This window comes from Amblyomma mixtum, chromosome 4 (assembly GCF_055824585.1).
Source record: "Amblyomma mixtum isolate Tamu chromosome 4, ASM5582458v1, whole genome shotgun sequence".
Classification (NCBI taxonomy): Eukaryota; Metazoa; Arthropoda; class Arachnida; order Ixodida; family Ixodidae; genus Amblyomma; species Amblyomma mixtum.
Window position 1 is genome coordinate 110,834,406 of NC_143015.1, and position 8,739 is coordinate 110,843,144.

Genomic DNA, 8,739 nt, shown 5'->3' on the forward strand with positions numbered 1-8,739 from the left:
CTGAAAAAAAAAAAAAAGATTCGCACCGCTCCGTCCCCTTGGGGTTTGCTTCCCCGCCATTCATCTTCTCTCTCTGAAGGGACTCTGAAATGATTTCGATGGGCGTATTCTAGTGCAATAGATCTTTAGAGGTGGTCATTGTGGATGTTCCGGTTAAATTTGAAAGCTGTGCGTGGATCCCGTATATTGAAAACAATTTTTAAAAATCGCTGCTCGCAACCCGTTAGGGCGACACCACATCGCGCGGCGGCCCCTAACCCGATTACGTCAGTGGGCAAACTGGGCGAACGAAGGCTTTCCGTGAAAAACAGAGCTGCAGATGCCCCTCAAAGGAGGCACTCCAGCCAGTGGTGTGGACCGATTCTCAAGAGATCGTATTTAATCCCCGGCTAATCTATCTGCACCTGAAAGCCACCTGCGATGTTCAAGCGGATTAACCACGACGTTGTGAGAACCAGTCGACGCCATTATTTTGCCGAACCCCACCGTTACTTTGATGGCTGTGGCCGTCTTGTCGAATATCTGCCGAAGTATAATTCGACGCGAGTGCAACTTTGCGCACGCATATTCGACACGTTTAGAAACTCTCCAGAACCATTGCACTGAAAATGCAACAAAAAAAAACTGACTGCGTCGGCCGGGAATCGAACCCTGGCCACCGCTGTGAGCAATTGCGAGAGCACTGCAAATCGCGTACAGTATCGGCGTCGGTGGTTCAGTGGTAGAATACTCGCCTGCCACGCGGGTGGCCCGGGTTCGATTCCCGGCCGACGCAGTGTATTTTTTTTCTAAACGGCGTTGTCAGTGCAACGGTTCGGTTCGATTCCCGTTATTTTTAAAATGGCATGCCCGACATAGCTAATTATTTTTAAACTGCATGCATTCTTAAAAAAAACGGAAATCGAACCGAACCGTTCACTGAAAACGCCGTTCAGAAGAAAAAATTAAACTGCGTCGGCCGGGAATCGAACCCGGGCCACCCGCGTGGCAGGCGAGTATTCTACCACTGAACCACCGACGCCGATGCGGTAGGCAATTTGCATTGTTCTCGCAATAGACGATAGACAGATGATAGATACTTGAGGCCGTACTATTTGTAACGGGCGGGCACCACTAAAGTGAGCACCCAGACCAAAAAGACAAAAAGCACAAAAAACGAGGTGAAAGCGCACAAGAAAGGAGAGAGAAAAAATTTAAAAAAAAAGTACCGACGATTACGTTACTTCCTAATGCGAAATTTGAGCGCAGCAAATAAGCTGTTTCACCTTTTCGATAGATTGAGGCAAAGAAATCGAGCAACACATGTATGCGCTATCACAGAATTTTTTTTTTATTTTTCACACGTATTCCTTTAACAAACACTCCACTAACAGTTCTTGACAGTCATGAAGGAAGCTTTGTGGTCGGAGAAATAGACTGATAGTATATGTTCGACTTGGTACACCAATGCTTGATTCTCAAAGACGAGATCTATACAAGTGCCTTCACAGCCGTGGGACGCGTTACGAGCGAGAGGAACGGGATGTTCTCCCGCATAAGTGTTAGGAAATTGCTGTTTGCCTTTATGTCAACATTAAAGTCCCCCACTACTAACATCGGTGTGGATCGATGGACGGTTAATGCGAGTTGCAGGAAGTGCACGACGTCTTTCGTGAGTGCGGTAGGGGCGAAGTAGGCAGCTACTACCAGCAAGCCGTTGGGCAACTTTGCGGCGCACAGTTCGCCAACTTCATGTGACGTGCCAAACATTTCGACTGGTATTGCAGAGAGACCTGTGCGCAAGTATAGATAGCGACTCCCGCCGCTCTGTTGTGGTCTCTGCGAGCACCACAGCAGTATAGCAAATCTATGATTTCGAGAGGCTCTTCGGGATCCATCCAGGTTTCAGCAAAGCAAAGTACAGAGGAATGGCGCAGAATGTGATCGTGGTGTACGTCCTTGGCATGTGCGGCAAGGGAGCGTACGTTAAGAATGTGGTTGTGAATGATTAATCAAGTGCTGCCAGCGAATGACGCGTCCATTGGCTGTCTGCGTGTGTTACTGATGTGTGGTTAACATATGTTAAGCTTCGCCTGTAAGAGTGGAACGCGACAGCGTCTTGCAACGCTGCCAGGGAGTCCACAGAACGCCATCGCCAATTCGGCTGTACGCCTTGCTGGACGGTAAATTTATTTTTTGAGGAAAGGAAATGTATCTCTCTCGCATATCTGGGTGGACACCTGCACCTCGCCGTAAGGGAAAGGGGGAAGATGGGAGTGAACGAAGACGCCGTATTAGCTAGACGCGCCTTTGTTCATTCGAAACCATTCAGCTGGCATTACGGAGTGGCTAGCGTGCTCGTATCGCACTCCGGAGACCCTGGTTCGATTCCCCAACTCGACCAATTTCGTTCTCGGTTTTATTGATTTATGCGGTCTAACTAGAAAGGTTAATTAGGCTATTTCATATTTATATTATTGTATTTCTATCCATCGTGTTCTGTCATTAACCTGTCAATTGTTGGAACTGTCTAGGATGTTCGACACAACGTATATGAAACGAGCAACGTCTTACTGAGTGGGGAAGTGCGTGGTGGTGGAGGGAACGCGGCTTCGTACTTATCAGTTTTTTTTCAGCAGTGTCTCCTTCCGCGGACGCTGTTGTCGCTGCGGCGCGCGTCTTTTCTTTTCTTCTGACCTCTTCATTCTCGTCTATATTAATTAGGCTCATTGATTAATTAAGCAATTAACTAAACTCAGTCCAACTTAGTTGCAGCATCACTATACGATCCCTTTGATTGGTTGCATGGTTACTAGCCAAAGTACAATTGGCCCCATTTGAAATTCGCGCACTGTGACGTCACGAGCATTTCGACCAATTGAAAAGCGTGACATTGGGGGCGGAGCTGGTTACGAGGCCGACGCCGACGCGAAACCCAGGAACGGACGCCAAAGAGCTGCGCTCTAAAAAAAACTGACTGCGTCGGCCGGGAATCGAACCCTGGCCACCGCTGTGAGCAATTGCGGGAGCACTGCCAATCGCCTACAATATCGGCGTCGGTGGTTCAGTGGTAGAATACTCGCCTGCCACGCGGGTGGCCCGGGTTCGATTCCCGGCCGACGCAGTGCAATTCTTTTTCTAAACGGCGTTGTCAGTGCAACGGTTCGGTTCGATTCCAGTTTCTTAAAAAAAAAAAAACGAATATCGAACCGAATCGTTGCACTGAAAACGCCGTTCAGAAAAAAAAATTATATTGCGTCGGCCGGGAATCGAACCCGGGCCACCCGCGTGGCAGGCGAGTATTCTACCACTGAACCACCGACGCTTTTTTTTTTTTTATTATTACCGACTTGGCCGGGCAAACAAAACAAAAATACAATGACATGACAATAAAAGCACAGGTCAGTTTCTAGCTAGTGCACGATGATAAAATGGGTTAAATGATTTTAGTTGGTCGAGGACAGGCAGCCACTCAGGCTGAGGAGCTTGCTGTCCGAAAACTTCCTGAGTATACATGATGCTCTCAATGAAATACTGATGAGCCGGATTCACAACAACATGTTCATGCCTGACATCCATTCGCGTACGCCATAGGCTGTGCATGCAGAGCAACATTAGCAGGTCGCAAGGCACTTCACCTGGCTCTGCACATGGTAGGAAGCGTATTCCAAAAGGAGTCAGGGGGAAATCTTTTTTCAGTGTGCGCTTCAACACATCCCAAAGAAAAACAGCGTCATGACAGTCGAGAAAGATATGTTCTATAGTTTCCACTTTCTTGCAAATAAGACACTCTACTGACCAAGGTACAAAAAGGCCTTTGCTTTGCAACCATGGCTTCACTGGGAGGGTTCCAGTATGCAATTGAAAAAAGAAAGAACGCACTGAAGGCTTCACCGGCATTCTTTTGACTCTTTTTAGCACATCCCTTTCGGGACCCAGAAGATAAGCACTGCGATAAATAGGCACTGGCAGAAACACATCAAGCAGGTCCTTGTACATCTTTTTCCTTGTTACAATGGTTAGATACTCATCGGAAAATTTTGACCGAAGAATACGGACTGCTGCAACAACTTCTTGCAAAAAAGCACTTAACCCACTCCGCCCTGCAGACATAGATGACACAACATAATCAGGCAGTGATTCTGACAATTGCACTTGTATAACAGTTCGCAGAAAATCATTATCTTGACGCAAGAAAAAGAATCTAGTGACTATCTGTCTCAGAAATAAATTTGACAACCCTAGCCCCCCGTTCCGCACCTTGTGGAACAGATTGCATCGGCTGGTACGTTCCCATGTTGACGCCCAAATAAATGTTGCAAACACTCTGTGCAACCTTTGCACTGAAGTCCTTGGCAAAGTTAACGCTTGCAGAACGTAAAAAATCCTCGCTACTAAAAACATGTTGCACACCGTAGCTCTTGCGAACATGGAAAAGTTGTGACCGCCCCATTTGCTTGTCTGAGCTTTGACTCGTTCGGTTTCATGGGCCCAATATTCTTTGCTTTCTCTGTAGTTGGTTAGCGGCACGCCGAGGTACTTTCCTGGCGTGTCTACCCACTTCATTCGACAGAATACTTCTGGCGTGGCCTGCCACTTTCCATGCCAAAAACCAAAACATTTCTGCCAGCTTATCGCGCAGCCACTTGCATCACAAAAATTTACGGCTTCTCTCACCACTTCTTGCACGCTTTCCTGGTCTCTGCAGAACACTGCTATATCATCTGCATATGCCAATACCTTCACTTCATTATGACAAAAGGCGTAACCTCGAATGTTTTGCGTAGTTAACAGCTTTAAACAAAAGGGCTCCAGGTAAAGTGCGAAAAGCAGTGGAGAAAGAGGGCAACCCTGCCTCACTGACGACAAGACAGGAATACTATTACTCAGGCGGTTATTAATTATGAACCTTGATGTACAGCCATCATAAACCATTTTCACGCCATCAGTGATGATACATCCTACATTCACATGTTCCAAAAGCACAAACAAAATTTCATGCACAACTTTATCAAACGCCTTATGCAGGTCCAGTTGCATCATGGCGACACGACCCTCCGTTGCATCACAGCATTCAAGGACACTTCTAGCTACGTGTATGTTAGTAAAAATGGATCTTTCTTTTATGCCGCAGGTCTGGTGTGGGCCAACAAGGGTTTTAATTACTGTTTGGAGTCGTCCGGCTAGCACTTTCATATAAATTTTGTAGTCTACGTTGCAAGACAAGTTGCATTGTTCTCGCAATTCCCCTCAGACAACATTCACGTTTACAATAGTGCACTTAAATTCCAGTAGTGTTCACGTCTGCGCTGAAGACCCGAAACGTCGTAAAGCATGGAGGAAGGAAAGCTCAGGAGAGCCCTTCGCTATCCGAGCAGCACGCCAAAAAGTGTGCCGGAAGTCACGCGCTGTCGCAAGGCCTGCTGGGAGTCTTTGGCCGACGGTGCAGCCAATGGTAACGCTGCGTGCAGCGGCGTCGTCTGCTACATTGTCCGCTGCGCATGCGCAAGGGCATACGCCGTTCAGAAAAAAAAATCATACTGCGTCGGCCGGGAATCGAACCCGGGCCACCCGCGTGGCAGGCGAGTATTCTACCACTGAACCACCGACGCCGATGCGGTAGACAAGTTGCATTGTTCTCGCAATTCCCCTCAGACAACATTCACGTTTACAATAGTGCACTTCAATTCCAGTAGTGTTCACGTCTGCGCTGAAGACCCGAAACGTCGTAAAGCATGGAGGAAGGAACGCTCAGGAGAGCCCTTCGCTATCCGAGCAGCCACAAAATGTGCCGGAAGTCACGCGCTGTCGCAAGGCCTGCTGGGAGTCTTTGGCCGACGGCGCAGCCAATGGTAACGCTGCGTGCAGCGGCGTCGTCTGCTACATTGTCCGCTGCGCATGCGCAAGGGCATACGCCGAGACTGCGGCCAAGCAGTGGGGGGGAGCAGAGGGAGTTCTTTCCTTCCTCCATGTCGTGAAGCGATGCCCCATGCACGCCAGATGGACGGTAGTGGAATGGAAAATACTTGTGAAAATACTTGTGAAAATACTTCAGATACTTGTGAGAAGGCATGGAGAGGGAAGATAGGTGGAGCAAAAGCACTACCTTGCAAGGAGCTGGAAAGGTGAGAGAGAAGAGCTGTAACGTGCGTCTGATCTTTTCTTCAAATTTCACCTCTGAAGTACCCACGAGTTCGAACCCAGCCGCGGCGGCCACGTTTTGATGGAGGTGAAACGCAAGGCACCCATTTGCTGAGCCATGCCAGTGCACGTTCCCCAGGTGGCCGAAATTATTCTGAAGCACTCAGACACGGCACACCTCTTTACTACTATCAGTGCTGAGGAAGTGCGGAATGTGAAAACAGGCAGCCACTTGTGCACGCAGGGAGCTACATTGCCGCGACAAATGCGGAAGCCAGCTGCGAGTGGCATCAGAGGGTTTGGGATTGGTCATTATCCACATCATATGGTTTGGTTTGGTTTATTGGGGTTTAACGTCCCAAAGTGACTCAGGCTATGAGAGAAGCCGTAGTGAAGGGCTCCGGAAATTTCGACCACCTGGGGTTCTTTAACGTGCACTGACATCACGCGGTACACCGACCTCTAGAATTTCGCCTCCGCCTCCATCGAAATTCGACCGCCGCGGCCGGGATCGAACCCGCGTCTTTCGGGTCAGCAGCCGAGCGACGTAACCACTGAGCCACCACGGTGGGGACATCATATTATGTGAAGGGGGCGACATAGAATACTCTGGAGCTAACAGGCTGCACAGCGTTCCCTCTCTGCAGCAATGCAAAAGCCGTCAATAACACCACATCATGCTGATGCACAAACATGATGCCTCCAGCTGTCGCTAAACTTCGCGTTACATTGCCGAAACCGCGTGGCGTCAGTTTTTACAGCAAAATCTGTTACACGGAGCACTTTCCGGTATACCGGCGGGTTCAGGACTAACAGCGTAGACTGTCAACATCCGGTCACGTGACCAGATATGAACAATCACGTAGCCGTGTGCGTGTCTTGGTAACCCATGGTTGCCACACAGTGTGTACGCCTTGACTACAAGCAAGATGCAACGGTAGTGGCCCAGCTGGTGCCAGTCGACAAGGCCATGCACCCTGCTCTTCATTTCCTTACAGCCACATACTACTAAGGTGGCAGCGAAGAGGTAGAAATGTGCGTGCACTACGATTGGTAATGGCGGCTTGATGTTGCACAGCACACTGCACGCTAGTAGGCAGCCACAGTTGGCAGACGGCCGATAGGCCACATAAACAAGTGTTAGATGTCATTTAAAATTAGGCCGCTCGCAAACGCAAGCAGGTAACAATCTGGGGAGGGTCAGGCAAACCGAGCAAGAAACCGGCAAAGCAACACACACAGCAGTGAATGGTACAGTCAGAGCTACCGAAATGAGAGTGAGATCTAAGCTGAGGCGTAACGGCAGGGAGCCAGACAGTGCAATGCTGCAATAGTGCTTACAAACCAGTAAGACTGAATTGCAGTGTGATGGCAAGATGGCAAAGCTTGCAAAGCCAGGACTTAGCGACCACAGCCTGCAGCGGCGATGACCCATGAAGCAACAAACGCCGAATTTCAAAGATTACTTTTAGTGTGACACGTGCCATTAGCCTTCTGAGAGAGTCCAGTACATGTGTCGCAGCCTCCAAGAAGGAAAGATGCATGTACACAGCATGGCAGGAGCCGCCATGTATAAAAAATGTGGGATAGCAGTTAAGTGGGCACATCGCTTCAATTTTTATTCAAAAGACTGTGGCGACATGGTCGTTACTAAATCTCAGCCCACAGCTTTAATGTGTGGCCATGTAAGTGTCACTAAATGCAGTTCATGGAGCATGTGCTACAAAGAATTATATAGACGATCAATGCAAATGAGGCGGCAGAGTATGCATTAGCATTACTCTTGGACGGAGCAGCTGTTGCCACTAACAAGTTCAGACCATGCAAGCCGGTGGCGTGATCCAGCCTGTCAATCACCGTGTGACCAACTGTGCCCCTGGTTTACTCTCCCAATTCAATCCAGTACAGTGAGATGCAAGGAGTCTATTGATCACGACAAAAAAAAGAAGGATTCCCTGCAGCTTAGCATGACAGTCACACAAGTTATGTAGACGGGCGTTCCTTTTGCATAACTGCTGAACTCTAGTAGTGTCAAGAAACGGAGCCCCAGCTGACTGGAGACCATCGTAAAGGACACCGGTATTATCTATGTTAATGGTCCCATTAGTGCAAGCTGATGCGATGGCCATGTGAATACCATTTGCTTCGATGTGCGAGAATATGTCCAACAGCACTTTTAGAAGCAGAAATGCAGCCAGACTGACTAACATGCCTCACATGGCCGGCAGAATGCTAGTGCATCAGATGTGCTTGTCCACATCTGCGACTATTAACGCGACAGCGTTAAAGGTAGTGATGCAAAACTATCGATAGTACTATCGATAGTACTATCGATAGTTCACTTACTATCGAACTATCGATGGTAAAAAAAGACTACTGATAGTTCTATTCATAGTACTATCGATAGGCGTATTGATACTACTTGTTATATATAGTACTAACGATACTATAAAATCAACCACGCGTACCCACTGCGTCCTAAACTTGGTTTCCAGAGTGCGTGGTATGGAGGTGATAGTATGAGTAACTGACAGGACTCGCCCGTTTTTGCAGCCTATGCGCCACCGAGCTCTGCAGACGTTCCCTACGTAAAGTTGCTGGATAAAATGTTAGCATGCG

General features: G+C 48.4%; 5 non-coding genes across 5 annotated transcripts; 2 read left to right on the forward strand and 3 right to left on the reverse strand.

Moving 5' to 3' along the window:
* Positions 1–704: 704 nt before the first annotated feature.
* TRNAG-GCC (transfer RNA glycine (anticodon GCC)) lies at positions 705–775 on the forward strand. The gene has a single exon. It is a non-coding gene; the product is annotated as a tRNA-Gly (tRNA).
* Positions 776–950: 175 nt separating this feature from the next.
* Positions 951–1,021, reverse strand: TRNAG-GCC (transfer RNA glycine (anticodon GCC)). The gene has a single exon. It is a non-coding gene; the product is annotated as a tRNA-Gly (tRNA).
* Positions 1,022–3,032: 2,011 nt separating this feature from the next.
* Positions 3,033–3,103, forward strand: TRNAG-GCC (transfer RNA glycine (anticodon GCC)). The gene has a single exon. It is a non-coding gene; the product is annotated as a tRNA-Gly (tRNA).
* A 130-nt stretch (positions 3,104–3,233) lies between these two features.
* Positions 3,234–3,304, reverse strand: TRNAG-GCC (transfer RNA glycine (anticodon GCC)). The gene has a single exon. It is a non-coding gene; the product is annotated as a tRNA-Gly (tRNA).
* A 2,216-nt stretch (positions 3,305–5,520) lies between these two features.
* Positions 5,521–5,591, reverse strand: TRNAG-GCC (transfer RNA glycine (anticodon GCC)). Its single transcript has one exon. It is a non-coding gene; the product is annotated as a tRNA-Gly (tRNA).
* Between the last annotated feature and the right edge of the window lie 3,148 nt (positions 5,592–8,739).